At 43.7% G+C, this 24,175-nt stretch overlaps 1 long non-coding RNA gene across 2 annotated transcripts; it reads right to left on the minus strand.

Annotated features, from left to right (window-relative positions):
- Window positions 1-8,558: 8,558 nt before the first annotated feature.
- LOC142427751 (uncharacterized) lies at window positions 8,559-12,851 on the minus strand. 2 transcript variants are annotated; one of them, XR_012780086.1, is made up of 3 exons: window positions 12,782-12,851; window positions 9,838-9,951; window positions 8,559-9,682 (listed from the first exon to the last, which is right to left on the minus strand). It is a non-coding gene; the product is annotated as an uncharacterized LOC142427751 (long non-coding RNA). The 2 variants fall into 2 exon arrangements; XR_012780085.1 differs by lacking the exon at window positions 12,782-12,851 and adding an exon at window positions 12,443-12,551.
- Between the last annotated feature and the right edge of the window lie 11,324 nt (window positions 12,852-24,175).

Genomic DNA, 24,175 nt, shown 5'->3' on the forward strand with positions numbered 1-24,175 from the left:
GACGGCACAGACTTTGTCTCATGTATCTTGGACATGTTATCAGGAGAGAGAGTCCCTGGGAAAGGACAACATGGATGGAAATGTACAGCAACTCAAACAGTAAAATTCTCAAGAAGATGAATGGACACATTGGCTACAATAGGCTCAGACTGAGCCACAATGTTCAGGATGATGCAGGACTTGGCAGTGTTTCAATCTGTGAGCATAAGGTCAGGGATTCAGACCTGACAGGAGAGCACTGTGTTGGTCTGGGTAGATTAGAGAAACAAATCCACAGAAATTCATATGTATATAAGAGAGAGTTTTATGTAAGAGTTACGTGTACATTAAGAAACCATCCCAAACCAGGCCAGTCCAAGCCCATAAATCTGACATTAGCCCATATATCCAACACAGATCTACAAAGTCCTCCTCAAACTCACAAAACACATGCAATAATGCCAAATGCAGGAGGAAAGTCAAATCAGTGAGTGTTTAAGCATCTCAGCGCTGGCAGGAGTCTCCACGCTGTTCTCTAGACCCAGGTCTGCATCTTGGCAGGTCCATGTGGCTTCTCCTCAGGGATGTCTCCCAGGAAGTGAGCTTTGCTAGCTGAGGCAAAGAACTAGCTAAGGCAGCTGCACACTGGTCAGACCGTCAGAGAACAAGAGACCAGAGAATAAAAAAGGCGAGGCTCACCAAGCCATTTATCTCTCTACCCTTAAATTAATCCCATGTATTTATCAGCCAGGTTAGCACAATAAACCTTATCTATCACAAGCAACTAACAACAATTTGTGTAAACCTCAGTCTTTCACATACGTAGGCCTCAAAATTCAATCCCTAAGTTAAACTCAATTTAATAGCAGTTTATTATAAGTTAATGCAAGAATACAAAGTACAGGTTTCTTAATTTGCCGTCTGCAGCGTGTACTCCTGATGCTGCAACACATCACAGGACCTCACTGGGGCTTCATGCACTTCCCTTTTCTCATTTCAAATTTGAAAATTTGTTAAAGAGTACACAATGTGTTGACGCAGCAGTGCTATTCCTCCTTTGAAATAAAAACTTAAGCCCGCTTCTATTTGAAGGACAGAAGTTGCTAACTTTTTTAGCTGGGATGTGGATAGACCATTACGAACAAGGAGAAAAACCTGAATACAAAATCTCCATTTCAAGTTGGCTTGCTAGAGCATCATCATCCTTAAGCACTGTCTATAAACACCCCGGCCTTGTTGCTCAGGGAGAGAGATTTTGATGGAAGATGTCATTCTGAATTCTACTATTAAATAAATATTTGTTCTCTGTTTTGTTACTGTTTTAGTTGGGGACAGGCTGTCCAAATCACCTTGACTGCATAACCTAATTTAAATAGATAAGGCAGATTGTGGAGCGCTTTTGTGTGTTTGTTTCAGACATACTCCCCCAGGCTCCCAACCAGTAAATCCTTAAAAGAGCAGGAAGCCTCATCTTTATCCAAAGAAATGACTGGTTGATGTGGACTTTCAACCCTGTAGTTAGAAACATATATGTAAACCACTAAACAAACAGAACGCAGGAAATAAACTACAGTTTAATTGTGGGCAATGCATGCTGTATATGTAAATTTAAACATGTCTCATATCCTTTGGCTTGGTTCATTAGGCAACGTGTGGAATTTACAGGGTTACACAGGAGTAACATGTTTGGGGCGTTGAGTGTGGAAATATCCCTCTTAATGATTTTCTCTGTGACTGACCTATTAGCCACTCACATCACACACTGTGAGCCTCGCTCTGCTTTTCCAGTGGCTGCCTCCATGCTGATGGTAAACAAGCCAGGAAACCACCTTCCTGGCTGTGTCCTAGCTTGCCTGCCCTCAGGAAGGCCAGTGAGGCTTGGGGAATAACATCCCAGGGGGACAGATGTATTTAATGGGATCAGGTTTTTCCTTGGTCAAAAATATTTTTACCACAGAACTCTGATCACCAAGACTCTGAGAACAGTGCAGTAGTAGGTCTGAACCAGACAGACATAAGTAGAAGAAACAGAGAAAACATAAATAAATGGAGACGTAGAATTATGGCAACTCTATGTCTTTAGCTGTGCGGGGGTACAATGAGACACATCCTTGTGTTCAAAACTTCATCATACATTTGGAATACTGGTTATTCACACCATGACAGGGAGGTTTGGGGGAAATAAGAAGCTAAATATATGAGTAGAATAAAGGAGTATGTGTGAATTATGTCAATAAAACAGTTAAAACACAAAGTAAAAGCTCAAGCTATTACCTCTCCTCCATGCATAATCTTGTTGTAGTGCATCAGTCAGATTCCAACTCACGGTAGAGCCGTGTGGTAGGGCAAAGCTGCCCCACAGGGTTTCTCAGGCTATTGTCTCTGCAGGAATGAATGGCCAGGTCTTTCTTCCACAGCACTGCTTTCAGTTGGCGGCTGAGAACTACTTAATGTAGTGCCATCAGGGCGTCCTCCACACATACTCTGGCTTCCCATGACCTACTTCCCATGTTATAACTAGAACATTCATTCGAAAGAGAAAACCATTTTATGTCAAAGCCTTCCCTCTCCATCTCAGAATCAAAGCTCGTCACAATGATCTCTTATATTCCCTGAAAATTGCCAGGCTCTCGCCTACCTCATAATCATCCTGAATAGCCTTGGTGGCAGAGTGGCTATGTGTTGTGCTGCTAACTACAGGTCAGCAGTTCAAAATCATCAGCTGCTCCTCAGGAGAAAGACGAGGCTTTCTAATCCAGTGAATAGAGACAGTCCCAGAAACCCACAGGGGAAGTTCTAGCCTGTCCTAAAGGGTTGCTTTGAGTCAGCCTTGAGTGCAGGGCAGAGAGTTTGTTTGAGTTGTGTTCTTATTTTTCTCCTAACTGGAGTCCTTGGATGGAGCAGTGCATGCCCGTGACTGATCAAGAGATTGACAGTTTAAATTCACAAGCAACAACACCCTGAAGAAAGTCCTGGCATCGTACTTCAAAAATATGACCACTGAAAACCCCAAGAGTATCTTTCCTCTGTCACACGTGGGTCTCTGAGATTTGGAATCCCCTGGACGGCAACCGGTTGTTTGACTTTGGGCTAACTAGCTGCTACTTAAGGAACCCGGATGGTGTAGTGTATTATGTATTGGGCTGATAAACACAAGGTCACCAGTTCAATGCCACCAGCTGCTCTGTGGGAGAACAATGAGACTATCTTTTGACAAAAAGAATTTCATAGGTTCCCAAACTTATTTGGTTAACTAGCCCTTTACAGAAAAATAATACTCACTCAGCACTTCTCTGGTAATAGAAAACTTCTGTAGTATCGCCCATAACCTGGGATAAAGTGTAGGTATCTGCTGTTGCAACCTCCCTGCATCATTCCAGTGATCCCAACCTCCACCTCAGGGGAGCGCATTTACTCACTTTGGGGAACACTGACTTGCAGACTCCAGAAACACCAGGGGTCACTTCTAAGTCTGTCTTAGAGGGTCCCAATAGTTAGAATTGACTTGTTGATGATGGTGTGGTTTTAACTCCCACGCCTGCAGGTATTAGTGGCAAGATTGGTTCATCTGGACTCACAATGAGGATGAAATCTCAGGCTTGGTACTTATTGACTGTGGAAGTCCGGGCAAGTTCACATAAGCGTCCTTACTGTTATGATTAAAGGATTCTGTCCCTTTCAAGCTTTCCTAACACGTGGCCAGTTCCCACATATGCTTCATTCTTCTTGTGAAATCCTGTCTTGGGAAAAGCATACAGGTTTTGACTTATTTTATTGATAGTTAAGTTATAAAAAAGAATCCCTTGCTGGTGTCCACAATGTTTTACGACACATAAAAATTACTGGTGAAAAATTTCTAGTTGGTATGATAAAGTTTATTGTGCCAACCTGGCTGACACATGTGGGCTTAATTGAAGCATGGAGGGATAAATGGCTCCGTGAGCCTCACCAATCTAATTCTCGGGTTTCTTGCTTTCTGATGGTTGGACCACGATGCAGTTGCCTTAGCCAGTTCCCTTCTTCAACTGGCAAGGCTCATTCCTGAAAGACATCCCTGAGGAGAAGCCACATAGGCCTACCCTGTTGCAGCCCTGGGTGCTGGAGAAGCCATGTGGAGACCCCTGCCAGTGCTGAGATGCTTACTAGCTCACTGATTCTGCTTTCCTCCTCAGTCAGCAATATTGCGTGTGTTTTGTGAGATGGAGGACTTTATGGATTGGTGTCGGATGTATGGGCTAATATTGGACTTGTTGGCCTGGGCAGCACTGGGTTGGGATGTTTTCTTGATGTGCATTTACCTTTTAAATAAAACTCTCTTATACATGTTTCTGTGGACTTGTTTCTCCAATGTACCCAGACTGACACAATATGATTGTGGTTGTTTATTTTTAATGGAATAATGTACTGTATTCTGAAATCGCAGTTCTAAGTGTGTCATCGTGTCCTGATACACAGTCTTTAAAACATGGGAACACAGGCACAATGTTTCATTCTTGCCTCTGTGAGAGCTATCTCCAGGAATTGTAACAGAAGTCCTGTGTTTCCTGGATGTCTAACAAATAAGAAGGTGAATGATCTTGGTCTCGATTCAAATATAGAGAAATGATCCAACAAAGGTCATTTTGGCAAAGAAGGGGCTTATAAAATACTTTTTTGCATGTAGGTGGTTCGGGGGGAGTCTGGAAATGAGACCATTTAGCCACCACAGTGGGCTTCTAAGGGAGGTAATGCCATCTCCTGTTTGAATATTTGGGTGCATGTGATATGTTCTCTTTGCTTTTGGTGAATATTGGGGTTGGGAGAACTGACTCATTTTGGAGTGGTTCTCAAGCCTAGTTAAGGAGCATAATCACTTATAACGGAGCTTTAAAAAAAAACCCAGTGGACCATACCACAGTCCAAATCAATTAAACTTCTGACGTGCGAGCTAGGTGATTCCTGAAAGCAGTTCATATGAAAAAGAACTAGGCTGTCCACTTGTGGAGAATTAGTCACTGCCACCTCACGAATAGCAACAGAACTCTGTCATATATAGTGCCAGAAATAAGACCTCAGTTCAGAACTCCACTCACTGCCAGTGAGTCGATGTCAACTCTTAGTGACCCTACAGGAAAGGACAGAAATGTCCCTGTGTTTCCCAGACTGTAACTCTTTAAGGGAGTAGAAAGCCCTGTCTTTCTCCCAAAAAACAGTGATGGTTTTGAAATGCTAATTAGTAGTTCATAGACCAATGAATAACTACTACACCACCAGGGCTCTTTCTCAGGATAGAAGGCACTCAAAATATGGTCAGGGAAGAGCTGCCAGCTCAAAGCAGAGTTGATCACAATGACGTGGATGGAATAAGTCCGTTGAGACCTTCATTTGCTGATAGAGGATGTCTCAATATGAGAAGAAACAGCGACAATGATCTAATCACTGAAACTCAGAATTATGAAGTACTAATACAGAAAAACCAGAACTCATAAAATATAACATGGAACTCATGAAGATCAATGTGCTAGGTATTAGTGAGCTGAAACGGACTGATATCTGCCATTTTGAATCAGACAGTCAAACAGTTTGCTATGCTGGGAATGACACATTCAAGAGGAATCACATTCATCTTCCTAAAGAACATTTCAAGATCTACTTGAAGTACAATGCTATTGTACTTCTCTCTGCATAAAAGAAAATCCAGTCAATACGGTTATGTAAATCGATGCATCAACCACTACAGCTAATGAAGAAACTGATGAATTTTATCATCATCTTCAGTCTGAAATTGATCAAACACAATCTGAATTCATGGATAATTATTGGTGATTGGAATTCAAAAGTTGGAAACAAAGAGGAAGAAACAATAATTGGAAAATATGGTCTTGGTGATAAAAATAAATCTGGAGATCACGATAGAATTTTACAAGACTAACAACTTCTTCATAGCAAATACCTGGAGTGGGCATACACAGGAATCAAACTGACTACAACAGTGGGAAGAGAAGATGGAGAAGCTAAATGTCAGCAGCTAAACTCAGTCCGGGAGTCAACTGTGTAACATGACATCAACTGCTCATAGCTAAGTTAAGATTCAAGCTGAAGAAAATTAAAACAAGCCCCCGGGAGCCAAATACAACCTTGAGTTCATCTCACCTGAATATTAAGGTGTCAGGAGCAGATTTGACTCACTAAACACCAAGGACAGGACACCTGATGAGTCGTGGGATATCACCGAGAACATGAAGAAAGCAAAAGATCACTGAAGAGACAGGAAAGAAAGGATCAAACTGGATGTCAGAAGAGACTCTGAAAAGTGCTTTCAATCATGGAGTAGCTAAGGCACTTCATATGAAATGAAGCCAAAGAGCTGAACAGAAACTTTCAGAAAGGATCTGGAGAAGTATTACAATGAAATGTGCAGATACCTAGAGTGAGAAAACCAAAATGAAAGAACATATGCACTACATTTTCAATTAACTGAAGAAAACAAATCCAAGCTTTAAGGAGCTATATTGAAATATTCTATGGGGAAAATACTGAACGATCCAGGAAGCATCAAGTGAAGATGGAAAGAATACACATTACTCTCCCAAGAAGAACTAGTTGGCATTCCACCATTTCAAGGGGAAGGATATAAACAAGCACCAATAGTACTAATGGAAGATATTCAAGCTGCACTGACGGAATTCGCCAAAACCAGTTGCCAAGCATTGACTGAATTCAATTTCAAAAGTTTCAACAAATTGATGAAGCACTGGAAGCATCGGTGGAATGATGTTTTGGGGTTCTGGGATCCTGCTGGAATGATGCTCTGAGGGATCCATGACCCTGCCAGAATGATGCTGTTTGGGGTCCAGACCAAAACAGAACGATTCTCTGAGTCCGGGACCTGCCAGAAAAATTTTCTGGTGGATCTGAGACCTCTCCAGAAAGTTGCTCTCCCACCAGAGAGATGCTCTGGGGGACTGGACTCCTCCGGAACCATCATCCACTAATTGCATGCTTCTATGGGGGTGCCGAAAACCCACTTCCCTCAAGCATATTTCTTGCGGTATTTCCGCTCCACAACACTCCATCTGCACACTCTCAGCACAGACTGGGGCCGACAAAAATTAAGAACAATTATTGTTAGTAGGCATTATGTTTGGCCCTAGAGAATCTTTAGAATAAAAGACTTACTTGAAGCATAAACTCTACCAAGGAAGCCAAACTATTTAGACTGTAATAAATGTCAAGTTTATAAATAATGTACTACAGTGGAGCAGGAGTGAACTTTGCATAAGATGTGAGAAGGCTAAACATTTAAACTGAGATCTGAGCAAATAATGAGCCATGTACAAAGCTGACGTTTTCATGGCTTGGTAGACTGATTGTTATCCAGAGGCAATATTCTACAACTCATCTACAGATTCAACCTCATTCCTCTCAAGGTTTGCTTTTGCAGAAAATGACAAGCTGATTCTAAAATTTCTATGGACATGTGACAGTTTTAGTATAGCCAAAATAATCTGGAGAAACAATAAAATCTAGGTGGAGAATGCTCATTGCCTGATATGAAAACTTACTAAAAAGCTATAGCAATTATACTGTGTAGTAGTGACATAAAGGTAACGTATTGATGGAATATAATTGAGAGTCTAAAAATTCAACCTCATACATACATAGCTAAATGATTCAAAGAGAGTGCAGAGAAGTCACTGTGATTTCAGCAAATGCTGTCGAAACAACTAGATACAGGAAAAAAGAATGTGTTTTGACTGCCACTTTGCACCATATGCAAACACTAACTCAAAATAGATCTTAAGACCTATATGTAAGAGCCAAATCCTAAAACCCTTAATAGAAAACATATACATAAATGTCTGTGACGCTGGATTAGGGAATGGTTTCTTAAGATATCTTGCATTTTAAGCAATTATGACATCTTAAACATATGCAGCCCAAGTTCAACATAAGTTGAACTTCATCCCAATTAAAGTCCCTTATAATTGGAAAGACACAATCAAGAATTTGAAAAAGGCAACCTACATCAGTAACTATTCATGATACCTAATAATCTTGTATTCAGAATACATAAATGCTATAAGTCAACAACTAAAACTCCACAAATTAAAAATTAGTCAAGAAGTTAGTCAGTACTCTAAAGATATAAGTATGTTAAACATAAACTATATAACTCTATTATACATTTAGTCTGAAATTTCTATAAATTGTTTGAAACTGAAAAATATTAAAACAAGTCTACAAGAGCTAAAATATATTTTGTGGCTATCCAATCTGAATTTAGGTAACATTTAATGAAATGAACACTAATTACCTGGGGGAGGAGGGGCGATATTAAGAACATCATATGTGAAGGAAGCAAAAGGTCATTAAACACAGAAAAGCAAGAAAAAAATCAAAGTGGATATCAGAAGAGACATTGAAATTGCTCATTACTTAAAGTAGCTAAGGCAAATGGAAGAAATGATAGAGTTAATAAAGTTGAACAGATCATTTCAAAGGGCAGCTCAGGAAGACAAAATATTAAAAATTCATCATTTTTTCACCTTATATGCTACCAAGTCCTGCCAGCCACCTCCACCCCCATCTGCCCCAACCCAAAATGGCTCTGATATCTCCCATCAGCCTCCACTACAATCCCTGTGCACAGCCACATTCTTGAACTATCCCCACAACCTCCCCACTGCTCTCCCTGCATCCACACCTGCACTCTTTCTCCAAGTATCTGCACCAGGCTCCACACCGAAGCCCCAGTGATATACCTAATATTGCTATGACCATGTCACTGCTCCACTCAACTCCCTCCAAAGGTTCCCCGCCTTCATCAGGAAGCTGGATATCAGTTCTGGGAGGCCGGTTAGCACCAGAACCCAGCTGACCTGTGCCCAGCTCCTTCTTCTTGTCCTTTCAAATGCCTGTGTCCCTGAGGCATCTGAAAGGGAGGACAGGCCCCAGCAATTTTCCTGGACTTTCATCCTCGGCTGTAAGTGTCCCGTGTCATTTCCACTCGGTCCAGCATCATTAGGATGTGTTTGCATGTCTCTCTGAAGCAAGGATCGCATCAGCAGCCACTGATTGCCTGCCAGACCTGCACTGAATCACTTAACCCACAAACATCTGGCCCACTTTAGGGACGAAACACTAGGGGCTCAATGAGGCTCAAAGACTTTCCCAAGGAAATCAGCTAATGAATAGAAAAACTAGAATTTGATTTCAATTCGGATGGTAGGGCCTATCAGCCTACACAGACATGCTGGAGGGCTTTTGTGTCTACACAGGAGCTGGATCTAGAAAGGACAGTGTGAACCTTCACGGAATGAACAAGAGCAGGTCTCTGCACAGGAACCACCCTCCACACTCAGGCAGGGACTGGAACAGAACTTCCCCCGAGTGAGATGTCAAAGGTTACTGGTGGTTAACAGGGTCAGTTGCAGAAAGTGGGGGGTGGAGGGTAGAGGTGATGGGAAAATGACAAGGATCATGGAATGTTAGCTTTCAAACAGATTTTTATAATAGCTGTCAATAAGGCTTAAACCTGTAAATAACTGAACAGGCAAAAGTTGTGAGATAGATACAAGGGGGCTTCAAAAAGTTTGTGGGAAACTTCCATTCTTTTCAGATTTGTTAGGCTTTTCAGATTTGTGGGGCTTTTTCTTGCTTCTGGTTCCTTTGTTGGTCTGCTTTTGCACCTGCATGACCAGGTCCAGGGCCTTCTTGAAAGCTGGAATGACATAGTCCACTGGGGTGAGTGGTGTCCCCCAGGTCCCATACTCACTCAAGCAACAGCTGTCAACACCTGTAGTTGTTCAGGAGCCAGCAGAACTCCGACCCACTCCCCAGCCCCGACACCCCACACCCCCTTGCAACCAGCCTCACCTTGCAGGTAATTGAGAAGCAGGTCTACAGCGGGTTCTGCTTTATTCTCAATTTTCCCCGGGTTGTAGTCTGGCTGCTTGGACATCTCGGGAGAGCTTATCAGGTTGGACCTTGCTGCAACACAGAGGGAAAAGACCCAGCCAGTTCAGTAACTGCCAGTCAACGTAGCAAGTTATTCCTGGGGTCCTGACTCAGGTAAGGAATGCAAATGCCTGCATAGATGCCCACATCCTGCCTCCTGATCCTCATCCAGGTCCCCAAGCTTTGCCTACATCACAAAGCTAAGAGTCGGCTTTATTTCTTGACCCTGTATGCTACCAAATCCTGCCTGCCACCCCCCTCTATCATCTGCCCCCAACGCAAAATAGCTCCGGTATTTCCCGTCAGCCCCCACCACAATCCCTATGTCACAGCCACACCTCCTTTCTGAACTATCCCAACCTCTTACCCGCTCTCCCTGCAGCCACACCTGCACCCTTTCTCCAAATACCTGCACCAGGCTCCACTGAAGCCCCAGTGATATACATCATGCTGCCATGGTCATGTCACTGCTCTGCTCAACTCCCGCCAAAGGTTCCCTGTGCTCATCAAGAAGGAGGATGAGTTCTGGGAGGCTAGTTAGCACCAGGACCTGGCTGGCCTGTGTCCAGCTCTTTCTTCATGTCCTTTCAAATGCCTGTGTCCCTGAGGCACTTGAAAGGGAGGACAGGCCCCAGCAATGTTCCTGGAATTTCATCCTCAGCTGTAAGTGTCCCGTGGCCTCCTTTCCACGTGGTCCAGCATCATTAGGATGTGTGTGCAAGTCTCTCTGCAGCACGGATCACATCAGCAGCCACTGAAGGCATGCCAGACCTGCACTGAGTCGCTTAACCCACAAATATCTGGCCCGCTTCAGAGACGAACCACTAGAGGCTCAAATACTTTCCCAAGGAAATCAGCTAATGAATAGAAGCACTAGAATTTGATCTCAATTCTGACGGTAGGGCCTATCAGCCTACACAGACATGCTGGTGGGCTTTTGCCTCTGCACAGGAGCTGGGATCTAGAAAGTACAGTGTGAACCTTCACGGAATGAACAAGAGCTGTTCTCTGCAAATGAATCACCCTCCAAACTCAGGCAAGGACTTGAACAGAACTTCCCCCTGGCCAGGGGACTGTAGGAAGTCCCATGTGGCTTGGGGATGAGCTTTCCTAGAAGAGCTAGATTGGGTGGAGAATTAAGACTACAGTAGAGATCAGGTGTCCCGGTGTCTGGTGGGTTACATGCTGTACTTCTAACCACAAAGCCATCAGCTGGAAACTACTGGCTGGAAAAAGAGGCTTCCTACTCCTGTGAAGAGTTACAGTCTGGGAAACCCCCACAGGCAGTTCTACCCTATCCATAGGGTCGCTGGGTCAGAATAGCTGCCAGTGAGTTTTCATGGGAGCGCTGCCTCTTGTCATGCCAGCATGTGTTCAAGGAGTGATGTGGAGCACCAGGCCAGCCCCTCAGTCCCTCACTAGCAGAGCCACACCCCACCTGGATGGTCTCCTTGAGCAACTCTACAGCCTCCTTCAACTCCCGGATCTAGCTCATGGCTTCGGTAAAGCTGGAAATTTTCCTAAAAGCGCTTACTCAAAACCAAAACCAAACCAAAAGTACCCTACAAACCAAGCAACACACTCGCAATTTTCATTAGAGCAGGGATAAAATGACTCCAGGTGGGAATACACAGTTAAAATGGAGTCGGCATAAATCTAAACATCGGACAAGCTACTTCTTCAGAGGCAGCAGAAACAGAAATATCCCTTTGGGCAATAGGCAGGAGCAGCTCCCACACTCCCCCACACTAACAGATTTGCAGAAATAATGGATCCAGTTCAATTGCCTGGATGTCTTTTACTGGCTACTTTCTCTGCATGAAAAACAATTACTGGTGGCAATTTCCTCCTGTCTCTCTTGAAGAATCCTTTCCTCCAGCTGTCTGTCCTCCACTAAGAAGCTTTCCTCCAGCTTTTTTCTACTGTTAAACACAAACAGGGTTTTTTAAAAATTAAATAACATGCAAAAATGTTTAAGAGTGTATGTGGGAACGGGGGTCTTCTGTACTTGAAGGGTCTTGCCCTTCTTTGGAGACTTATATGCCTTCCCAAAGAAAGACTGGCCCTCTTTTTGGTTGAGTTCCTGCTCACCGAACCCCATCTTTGTACAGCTGGGCCGGTCTCTTTCTCCTTTTACTTGCCACCTGCCATACGGTTGACTGGTAGCCACCAACCTGGGTCACCTCCCTTGAGGTCCCAGTCCTGGACTTACCCCACAACCTGGGAATGCCAATCACACCTCAATGCGCGGTGGGTGCGCTGGATTATCACTTCAACACCCTCATGGCTGAGCGCGCTCCCCGCTGCCGCCCTACTGGCTGTCAAGAATGAGCCAGGGAGTTTCTGGACTACCGGGTGCACCCCTCCCCCTCCCCTTCCCCGCTCCCGGAGAAGGCACCGCCCAGGGGACCAGACTGGGCAAACCTCCGGAGGAAGCCCTAACGTTTTGTGCTCCAGCTGCAGCCACTCGCTTCCTGAACAGCAGTCACTTCGTGGTGAGAGAAGCCACAGACCCGGGGCTCACCTGTGAGCGGAAGACGTTGTAGGAGTTTCAGGGAGGAGCCACCGCTGTGTGAAAGGAAACAATGGAGCGGGGAGACACGCAAAGTTCCCGCAATGAATCCGGAACCCCGACGCCTAAAGCCCCAGTCTGGGATCCTACTTTCTCCAACAGGAATTCTCCCTAGGAACCCCAACCAATCCCAAAACTGGGGGATGGAAGCAGCCCCTGGGACACCCTCCCACATCTCACCACGCGAGGGGCGCTGACGGAGCGGGGGAGGGGGAAGCAGGGCGCTTGCACGCAGCCAGGCTGCTGTGTGCACCAGGGTCACCCCAAACTGGTCACCGCGCGACCCCTCACCTGGGCGCGCCGACTACACAGTACTCAGGTTGCAGGCGCTTCTCTGGCACCACTCACCAGGCAGAGCAAGTAGGACCCACGGTATGACACTCACTTCCGGCTAGGACACCGCCACTTCCGGCCCTTCTCAGCGTGACCCGGAAAGGGAGGAGAGTAGTCATGGGTGTGATCCGGTAACACATAAGTGAAAAAACAGGCAGGAGTTAAGGCTTCATTAAGCTGCATAGACATTCAGGAAAATAAGAATCTTACTTGATATGGCAGAGATTAATATGTCATCATTCCCACCAACATTATTTGAAAGTTTGTTCTTCATTACACTGACCATACAGGAAGGGATTGCGATGAATTGGAAATAATAAAATGTGGAGGTCTTAGTGGGGAAAAAACCCGCAAACACCCAGATTCTTATCCTGACAAACGTTTAGATTATTATCAGATGTATGATCAAAGTCACATACCTCATAGACAGAACTGACTGAGCTAAAGGCACCAACTTCCCTATGTGACACTGAATATCCACATGGTACAAGGTGTGCTCAGGGCCACGTAAAAGAATAAGCAATATACTTCTACCATCGCAACACAATTTTAATGTTACACAAAACAAACTGAATATTTTCTTTTTTTCTTTTTAAACATTTTATTAGGGACTCATACAACTCTTATCACAATCCATACATCAATTTTGTAAAGCACATCTGTACATTCTTTGCCCTCATCATTTTCAAAGCATTTGCTCTCCACTTAAGCCCTATGCATCAGGTCTTCTTTTTTTTCCCCCTCCCTCTCCACTCCCCCTTCCCTCATGAACCCTCAATAATTTATAAATTATTATTTTGTCATACCTTGCCCTGTCCGTCATCTCCCTTCACCCCCTTTTCTGTTGTCCAAACTGAATATTTTTTTCAGCTCTTAAGATACTGAAGTACACTCTAACTTCCATGTAGTGCTTATGCATGTCTGAGACTGAGAAAATAAACTACTACATCATCGGTCTAGTTTTGGACTATTGTTTATAAGGACAGTACCTGCTATGGTAAAGATGAAACAGTACGTTCTATAAAATGGAAAAACACAAAAGCCTAAGGAGCTTTTACTCTGCTCTCTATGGTTCTATGAGTCCAGAATTCATATGACAGGTCTGACTTTATTGTCCTTTTGAATATATGTTCTTATTCATATACGTAAAACCTTAGTGTGTTTGTGTATTTGAAAACTGGAGGTAAATACAATAGTAACATCACATTAAAACTGGTGCTTGGTAAAGTAGAGGGGCAGCAAACAAGAAGAAAACGTTTTAGATTGACAAAGGCAAACAACGGGCTCAAATATACGAACAATTATGAAGATGGTATAGTACAGGCCAGTGTTTCTTCCTGTGGTACACAGGGTCACTATGATTTAGAACTCACTTAATGACACCAAACAATAACAACTTCTATTGTACACTGGCTCTAAGTACAATAAGTACTAAAATGTTAGAATATTTCTTTTAAAAATAAGCATTAACTTAATAATCATTCAGAACAGTTGTTGAAAACATATAATCATGGTTTTAAAATATATAACTGCAAGATTAATCAAGAGTTAAGGACAATATTGAACAACTGTAGATCTGCAAGAGAAAATTTTTTTTATTTTACAACTGCAGAGAATGTGGGGTAAAAGCATTTAAAAATACACTCTACAACGGGATATATTATACTGGTGTTTTAACAACACAGTAACAAATTTGATGATTTCATGACTCTAATTAATTGAGGAGAATGAGTACATCATATACCCTAACAGTTTATGTGCAGGTTTGTGGAAATGGGATTGATTGAGTTAGAGAGCACCTATCCCTGCCTTTGAGTTCATATTTCACCTTGACTGAGTGGGATTATTACCAGGGATGCAAGGATGTTTCAACATTAGAAAAAATATTAATGTAACCGACTACATAAACAGGGAAAAGAATAAGAACCCTTTGATCATGTTAATAGATGTAGAAAAGATATATGACAATATCCAACACCCATTCCTGATAAAAACACTCAATAATATGGAAACAGAAGGGAGAGACCTCAACACAACAAATGTATTAAAGGAAACACTGTTGGTGAAGGACAATTAGATGATTGGAACTTGCTGGAAATAAGACACTGTTATGCACGCAGAAAGTTTTCATCAAAAGAGTAATACAAAACCCACAGACTGGGGGGAATACATCTTTAGCAATGAGGAGATCGATACAGAGGTGGAGGGGGACAAGGAGGAGCAGAAGACAACTGTGGCATTTTCAGGAATCTCTAATCTAGATGCTCACCTGAGCATGCACCTGGGAAAAGGAGGCTGGAGTCTGGGTGGTCTAGCATAGGGAGCAGAGCCTGAAATCAGTGTCTGAGGATGAAGTTTTGTAAAGGGTCTTTCCGTTGTGGCTCTTGAGTCTACAAGGCTTAGGCCTCTTTGACTTGCGTGATTGGAGGAGTTCATGAGGAAGTCATATGGTGTCAGGAGAGGCATGGTCAAGTGGAGCAGATGGCATCAGGTGCTATCAGGTATGTCTCTGTAATCCATGCAATGGGAGGGTCTCTTGGGGATATTCCCAGTTGGGATGCCTGCTCTCCACCCACCACTTTCTGTCAGCTTGTCTTCCTGCCATGGCTTGTGTGTTGTTGTGTTTCAAATGCAGGCAGGGTCACCCAAAATGAACAGGTTTCAGCAGAGCTTCCAGACTATGCAACTAAGAATGAATCAGTTGCCACTCCAGGTGCTGAAGCTCACCTCTTGGCCCCTCCCTCCCCATCTCTTCCAGGTCACACCCCTTAGGGCAGACTCCACCCCACCCCCTACCTAGGTGATGCAATTTCCTGTTGAACCTACTTCCTCTGACTGAGAAGGTTCAGAGTGAGCTTCCCACAAGCGTAGGTGAGTCTCTATGTTTCCATGTGGATTCCATGAATGGAGGCCCCTGCAGGGTGACGTCCCCAGCTGTGTCTTGGTTCCTGAGGACATTACAATTCCCGCACCCTGTCGACCCCTGTTCCAGGACGCCATGATCCCCTGGGACATTTCCATTTAAATCCTTTCTGAGCTGGGTACAGGCCTCAGAGCATTCACGCATGGGAATACTCTGCCTCCTTTATCCTGCCCAGAACCCCTCATGCACCCTCACCTCTCAAGCCAGAAAGGCCCGATTGGGTGTAGTTTCTGGTCTGGTGTCCGTTCCCTCCATGTCAGGTGTCAGGCATGAGAGCAAGGGACCCCAGAGTGGCCTTTACCGAAAGGAGCGGCCAGCCTTGCAGTTATCAGGCCACCCCATGATGACTGTGGTCTGTATTAGAGTTTAACTTCCCAGCACCTTGCTTTGCAAAAGGGTGCCATAGCAGTCACAGCCCCAAACCCCGCACAGTTTAAGTCCTCACATCGAGTAAACCTCCACTGAGTGTGTTCTGCCCAGGAAGCAAGGCTGTAGGTAATCTGGCCCTCAGGCAGAGGACTTTTGAGAGTGGATTACCTTCAACTCTCCAGGCAGCCCAGGGAGGGGCAGTGTCTCTTGGATGTTTGCCTGCATGTGTGTCCTTGATGGAGGTCACCAAATGGTTTAGGGGCTCTCCTAGACAGGAGCCAAGTCCAATCAGCCTTGCCCTGACTGCATTGGTCAGGAGGCCCTGGACCCATCTTGTAAGCCCTCTATCTAAGGATGGAAGTGTCTGTCATTGTGATGTATTCATTGATCACCAATCATGCTTTTGTGGCAGTTTCCTTTGCCCTGCCCCACCCCTACAACCTCTTTAATTCACATCTCAATTGTGAACCTGGGAAGCCATTTCAACCTCTTGTTGGTCGCTTCCCTCTTCCAGATACATGATTTGTTTGTGTCTTTACTTTGTCTTTGTCTCTTAACATTTAAAAAATATTCTCTTTAAACTATATTTAAAATGGGGTCTCCCTTTTCATCTAAAACAGATCTTGACTGCGTGTGCTTCCTTAGTCATTTCTGCCCATCGGAAACTAGCTTGTGCTCTGTTTCAGACTGCAAAAGGGACTCCAATCTCAAATAAAATTTAAAGAGAACATTTATTAATAATCAGAAATAATTCGGTGGAGGATTTAATCTATGGGGATGTTAGGTAGCTTAGCCTAGGGAATTGGGAAGTCCATTACGCATGCCCAGGAGAGCCAGCAAAGACAAAAGCTGGATTTACCCGCTGGTGGGCTTGGATGGGCGTTACACCTGGATCAGCCCACCTGGGCTGGGTGATTGCAATTCAGCCAATGGGATCGACCTGGGGTCGTTCACCACACCTCCCCCGGGAACCCTTGGAAAGGCAGGGACCAGAAGGGAGAGGGTCTCTTGGGCACCTGGTCTCTTGGTCTTGTCTTGTTTGGGTGGTCTGGTGGTCTTTTGGGAGGAGAGAGATCCTTGCGTGTCCCGGAGCAGTCTCTGCCAGGCCGCATGGTCAAAGGAATCCTATGGGTGCCGCGTAAACCTGATGCTTCTTTGAACTTTCATTAAATTCACTTGGATCACAAGCCCGGCTTTGGCATGAAATCTTTCTCGCGTGGAGCTAAGGACCGAGGCTGAGATTTAGGCCGGAGAGAGAAACCTAACAGGGATGCCCTTCAAATGGACGTTAGGCATGCACTGCCATCCACAACCCTTTACTAACTGGGGTGCTAAGACTTTAATCTCTACTAGAGCTCCTGGGTTTTGTCTCTGCTGATGCTGCACCTTTCCACTTGGAGTGTGAAGAGCACCTCAGCTCAGACATTGGTTGTGTTAATGGCTCACCTCTTTATCACTGCGCTCTTCTACCCGTGCCACCACCCCCTTATCTTCCCTGGTGACTCGTAGATCATTGCTGACCCAGATTTAATGTCCACTCTTTTTATTAACAGGGAATTTTGGTTTCCTTTATCATCCTTTGATTTGCAGAATCCAGAAAATATTTTGTTTTCAGGTCATTTTGTGTATCAATCTGGAGAAAGAATAGCTTTTCTTCAACTGTAAAGAGTTTCCGTTTTGAAAATTCAGAGGCAGTCAGAAGTGACTCGATGACAGTGAGTTTTGGTTTTGTGCATTAATATTATCTTTTAGTGACACATGCCTTCAAAGTAAGCACTTTTTTGGTTGTTTTGAGTTCTTTTCACAGTTACATAGTATTTAAAGCGTTCATTTATCAGTTATCCTAGTGGGTACAGACAATGTTTCATAGAACCCAATTCTAATTATATAAATTGATTTAATCCTTTTGATGTATTTATTTCATTTGTTAACTGTTTCTTCTTCAATTTATTTGATTTGACTGTGTAAGAATTGTGTCCTACTAAGGTTAACTCCTAATTTTAAAAATATTGGGTCACAATTATTCCTAATACAAGGTGACATTCAGATATATAATTCTTATATATAGTAAGATATCATCTTATTGAAAATAAAGTTACCATTTTCTATCTCCCACGGCATGGAAATACTTAATTGTTCTAACCCTTTATCCAAGTACTCTTGTTAAAAGGCTTGTTTTATTCGCTGCTTTATTGTTCTCAGGTGCACTCTGGTGCACTGTTTGTGATGCCATAGGACCTTAAACTTTTCCTTGTGGTTTCTAGGCTATAATTAATATGTAACCAGATTGCCACATCATGGGATACAACTGCTTACATTTCGTGGAGTTGCCATACATTTACTGTAGCAGTAGGACTTATTCACTAAGTAATTTAGATAGGTCAAATTCTCAGTAGGCTTACATGTTTTTCACTATGGGCATGGTGATTCTTAATGAAAATTATTTTGCGTTTCTGATTTAGTCATATTTTCAACATAAAACCAATGTTTGTCCATAGACATGAATATGCTTTCATCATGTTTGTTTTCCCTTTGGTTAGGTTCCATGTCATGTTAATTCCATCTCATGGCAACTTCATGTGTTACAGAGCAGAACAGCTCATAGCATTTCTGGAGTATCATTTGTGGAAATAGATCTCCAGTCCTGTCTTCCACATAATGCAGGCTGAATTTAATCCATCAACCCTTAGTGGAACAGTCTAGTTCAAGCGGTGTGTGCCACCTACAAACCTTCCTTGTCTTTAACCCCAAAAAGCAAACTCACTGCCACAATGTCAATTCTCACTCATAGTGTTCCTATGTAGGTATCTGAGATTCAAAATCTATACAGGAACAACCAGCCTCGTTTTTCTTATACAGATCTGCTGGTGTAGTTGAACTGCCAGCTTTGAGAGTAGGAAATGAAACCAGGATTCTCCCCCACCCCTAGAAATTAACCCAGCCAAACAGATGCCATCAAACCCACACCAACTCCTGCAGACTCCATGTGTGTCATTGCACAGGGATGTTGCAGAGGGGTTTCAGTGACTGGTTTCTCAAAGGCTTTCTTCCCGGAGACTCTGAGTAGAAAGAAACTTTGAATCTCTCCATGAACATCTATCCATGGTAACCATTATAATGCTCAGGGACATCAAAAACTAAGCCAGGCACACATGCGTGCATGTGCACACATGCCAGAACCTATGGGACCTGGCATTCTTTCAAAGAAGGAAAACTCTAAACTATAAAATGAGGTTGAATTTTTAACTATAACATGAGAAACCACCTTTTTGAATATGCAAAATTTGCAGGACTCAGAAAAATTAAGTCATTCTGTTAATTTTCAGCTCTCACAATTTTCTTTTTTTTTAAACGTTTTATTGGGGGCTCATACAACTCTTATCACAATCCATACGTATACATACATCAATTGTATAAAGCACATCCATACATTCCCTGCCCCAATCATTCTCAAAGCATTTGCTCTCCACTTAAGCCCTTTGCATCAGGTCCTCTTTTTTTTTCTTTTTTTTCCCCTCCCTCCTCGCTCCCCCCGCCCTCATGTGCCCTTGGTAATTTATACATCGTTATTTTGTCATATCTTGCCTTATCCGGAGTCTCCCTTCCCCCCTTTCTCTGCCGTCCCTCTCCCAGGGAGGAGGTCACATGTGGATCCTTGTAATCAGTTCCCCCTTTCCAACCCACTCACCCTATACTCTCCCAGCATTGCCCCTCACACCCTTGGTCCTGAAGGTATCCACCCTGGATTCCCTGTGCCTCTAGCCCTCATATGTACCAGTGTACAACCTCTGCCCTATCCAGCCCTGCAAGGTAGAATTTGGATCATGGTAGTTGGGGGGAGGAAGCATCCAGGATCTGGGGGAAAGCTGTGTTCTTCATCGGTACTACCTCGCACCCTGACTGACCCATCTCCTCTCCTAAACCCCTCTATGAGGGGATCTCCAGTGGCCGACACTTGGGCCTTGGGTCTCCACTTTGCACTTCCCCCGTCATTCAATATGGTATATATATATATATACACACATACATATATTCTTTTTTTTTTTTTGCATGATGCCTTATACCTGGTCCCTTGGGCACCTCGTGATCGCATTGGCTGGTGTGCTTCTTCCATGTGGGCTTTTTTGCTTCTGAGCTAGATGGCTGCTTGTTCACCTTCAAGCCGTTAGGATCCCAGACATTATCTCTTTTGATAGCCGGGCACGATCCGCTTTCTTCGCCACATTTGCTTATGCACCCATTTGTCTTCAGCAATCCTATCATGGAGGTGTGCAGCCAATGATATGATGATTAGTTGTTCTTTGATGCCTGATAACTGATCCCTTCGGGACCACTCGATCACCCAGGCTGGTGTGTTCTTCCATGTGGACTTTGTTGCTTCTGAGCTTGATGGCCGCTTGTTTATCTTCTAGCCTTTAAGACCCCAGTCACTATCTCTTTTGATAGCCGGGCACCATCAGTTTTCTTCACCACATTTACTTGTTCACCCACTTTGGCTTCAGCAGCTATGTCGGGAGAGTGAGCATCATAGAGTGCCAATTTAATAAACGAAAGTATTCATGCATTGAGGGAGTGCTTGAGTAGAGGCCCAAGGTCCTTCAGCCACCTTAATATTAAACCTATAAATGTAGACACTTAGATCTATTTCCCCATCCTCATATATATGTTTGCATGTACATGTCTTTGTCTAGACCTCCATAAATGCCCCTTGACTCCCAGCTCCTTCCTCCATCTCCCTTGACTTTCCTCCTGCCCCACTACCATGCTCCGTCCCCACCTGGGCTACAGCTATACCTCTTCTCTACGCAACCTTACCCTTGATCGTTCCCCATCAGGCCTGCCACTCACCCCTCACTACCGTTTTGGGTCCCATGTTGTTCCCTTGTCCCTGTGTTTATTAACACCACTTCCTTACCCTCCTCCCCCTCCCCCACCCGGAACTGTCTGTCCCATTGTTTTTCCTCCAGATAGTTCATCCAGCCTGTCCTATTCAAACAGACATGTGGAGACACTAACATGCACTAAAACAAGACAGAGGAAAACAAAGCAACAGTATACAACCAGACAACAAAACAACAAAAACAAACCACTGACAAAGAACAAAACAAAACACTTCACAAAAGAAAGGCTTGTAGTTCGTTCAAGGATCATTTGCTGGCCCTTAGGAGCGTTTTCCAGTCCAGTCTGTTGGGGCACCACGCCCTGCCCCAAAGTCTACCTTCAGCATTCCCTGGGGACCTTGCCACTCCATTCCCCTGCTGTTCCACTGCACTCCCCCAGTGCTTTGCCTCGGTGTGGTGGGATCAGGTCAGGTGCAATTCCCACACTGTGTCTCCGGTGCTGTCCCCTGTATCGCCCTTAGCCACTGAGGGGCATCATGTCTCATAGTAGGGCCAGCCATGTTGTTCTCTCTGTGGACTGGCTGCTCTACTCCGGAACATCATCCTCACGGCCTGGTGGGCCAGGCTGTGTTCCACTGTCTTCTCCTGCCCCTTCATCTGCTCCCATGTGCTCTGATCAGATATGTCCATCTCCCGGAGCTGCAGAATCAATGTCATCCTTTGAAACAAATTCTTTTTGGGGGAGGGGCAGGAATACACTTAATTTTTGGTGCTGGGACCAGCCTCCCAGACCTCTCCACTGGTTCCCTACTCCATGCCGGGATATTGCATTCACACCTTGCGGCACTGGGTTGAAGTCTGGTCCCACTTTCCTGTGGAGATATAAACAATACCCTCCCCTTGGGTGGATTAGTACCCCATGCCCCCACTTCCCTTTGATTCCTTATAGTCATCCTTTTATTTTCCTTTCCCCACCTCCTCCACTGTTGTCTACCTTGTGCATCCCTGGTTTTGGTCTGGTCTCTGCCATACTACACAGACTTCACCCCAGAAATGTTTGTATACAGTAGATTTTTTCCCTATGCCACTTTTGCATTAAAAAAAATTTTTTTTAATACTTACATCAGCGGGCTCATGTTATACTTGTCCTTTTGTGCCTGACTTACTTTGCTTAGCATTATTTCCTCCAGTACTTCCCATGCCGCTATGTGCCTCATACGTTCATCACTGCTTTTTAGTGATGCATAGTACTCCATTGTATGTTTATACCACAGTTTTTTTAATCCAATCGTTAGGTGATGGAAATTTTGGTTGCTTCCAACTCCTTGCAATTGTGAACTGTGCCGCAATGAACATTGGAGCACAGATGTCTGGTCTTGATTTGTTCCTTGCCTCTTCTGGGTATATGCCCAGTAGGGGGATTGCTGGGTCATATGGTAACTCTATTTCCATCTGTTTTAGGTATCGCCAGATTGATTTCCATAGTGGCTGTATATACTTACAGGCCCACCAGCAGTGGATGAGAGTTCCTGTCTCCCCACAGCCCCTCCAACACTTGTTGCTTTCTGATTTTTTGAATTGGGCTACCTTTGAGGGTGTCAGGTGGTACCTCATTGTTGTTTTAATTTGCATTTCTCTTATGGCTAAAGATCGGGAACATTTTCTCATATGTTTGTTGGCCATTCGGATTTCTGTCCCTGTAAAATTTCTGTTCAAGTCCTTTGTGAACCTTTCAAGTGGGCTATTGGTTTTTGTTTTTGTTTTTGTTTTTGTTTTTTTTTTGGAAGCTAGCAGAGTATTCTAGGTTTTAGTAATAAGACCTTTGTCTGATATGTCATTGCTAAAGATGTTTTCCCAGTTTGTGGAATCTCTTATTACTCTCTTGATGAATTCTTTAGATGTACACAAGTGTTTTATCTTCAGTATATCCCATTTGTCAATTTGTGCCTCCTCTGTGTTTGTGTCCTTCCCTACTTCTGATAGCCTGTGTATTCCCTGCGCCAAAGTTCTCAAGTTGGTCCCAATTCCCTCATTGATGGCCCTAATAGTTTGGGGTTTAACTTCAAGGTCTGTGATCCACCTTGAGTTTATTCTTGTGCATGGAGTGAGATAAGGGTCTTGCTTCATTTTTCTGCATGTTGATATCCATTTTTTCCAGCACCACTTGTTAAAGAGGGCATCGGCTTCCCATTTGATATATTTGGGGCCCTTATCAAAGATCAGCTGTGTGTATGCTGATGCTTTTATTTCTGGGTTTTCAGTTCTTTTCCATTGGTCTGAGTATCTGTCATTGTACCAATACCATGCAGTTTTGAGAACTGTGGCTGCATAGTATGTGCCAAAGTCAGGTAAAGCAAGCCCTCCCACAGTGTCCTTCTTCTTGAGGAGTTCTCTGCTAATTCTGGGTTTCTCCCTCTCCATATGAAGTTGGTAATCAGTTTTTCCATTTTTTTTGAAGAAAGGTGATGGTAATTGTATCGGGGTGGCATTAAACTTATATAGTGCTTTTGGCAGAACTGACTTCTTAACTATATTAAGTCTCCCAATCCAAGAGCATGGAATATTCTTCCATTTGTTGAGGTTGCTCTTGGTTTCTTGTAATAGTGTTCTATAGTTTTCCCTATATAGGGCTTTTGTTTTTTCAGTCAGGTGTATCCCTAGATATTTCAATTTGTGTTTGGCTATTGTGAAGGGTACGACCTTTTTGATCTCTTCTTCTGTGGTCTTATGTGATGTGTATAATAGTCCGAAGGACTTCTGTTTGTTGATCTTGTATCCTGACACTCTGCCAAACTCCTCTATTGCTTCCAGTACTCCACTTGTTGAACTTTTGGGATTTTCCATATATAGAATCATATCATCTGCAAATAACAATAGTTTCACCTCTTCCTTCCCCAGACGAATACCTTTGATGTCACTTCTTTGCCTTATGCTGTTAGCTAAAACCTCCTGCACGATATTAAATAGGAGTGGGGACAAGGGGCATCCTTGTCTGGTCCTTTTTCAGTGGGATTGTGTTAGTCTTTTCTCCATTGACTACCACTTTGGCTGTTGGTTTTTCATATATAGCTTGTATTGTCTTGAGGAACTTTCCTTCCATTCCTATCTTCGCTAGTGTCTTAAACAGGAATTGGTGTTGGATGTTGTCGAATGCTTTTTCTGCGTCTATTGATATAATCATGTGATTCTTATACTTTTTCATGTCAATGTGACGAATAA

Source organism: Tenrec ecaudatus, chromosome 15 (assembly GCF_050624435.1).
Source record: "Tenrec ecaudatus isolate mTenEca1 chromosome 15, mTenEca1.hap1, whole genome shotgun sequence".
Lineage (NCBI taxonomy): Eukaryota > Metazoa > Chordata > Mammalia > Afrosoricida > Tenrecidae > Tenrec > Tenrec ecaudatus.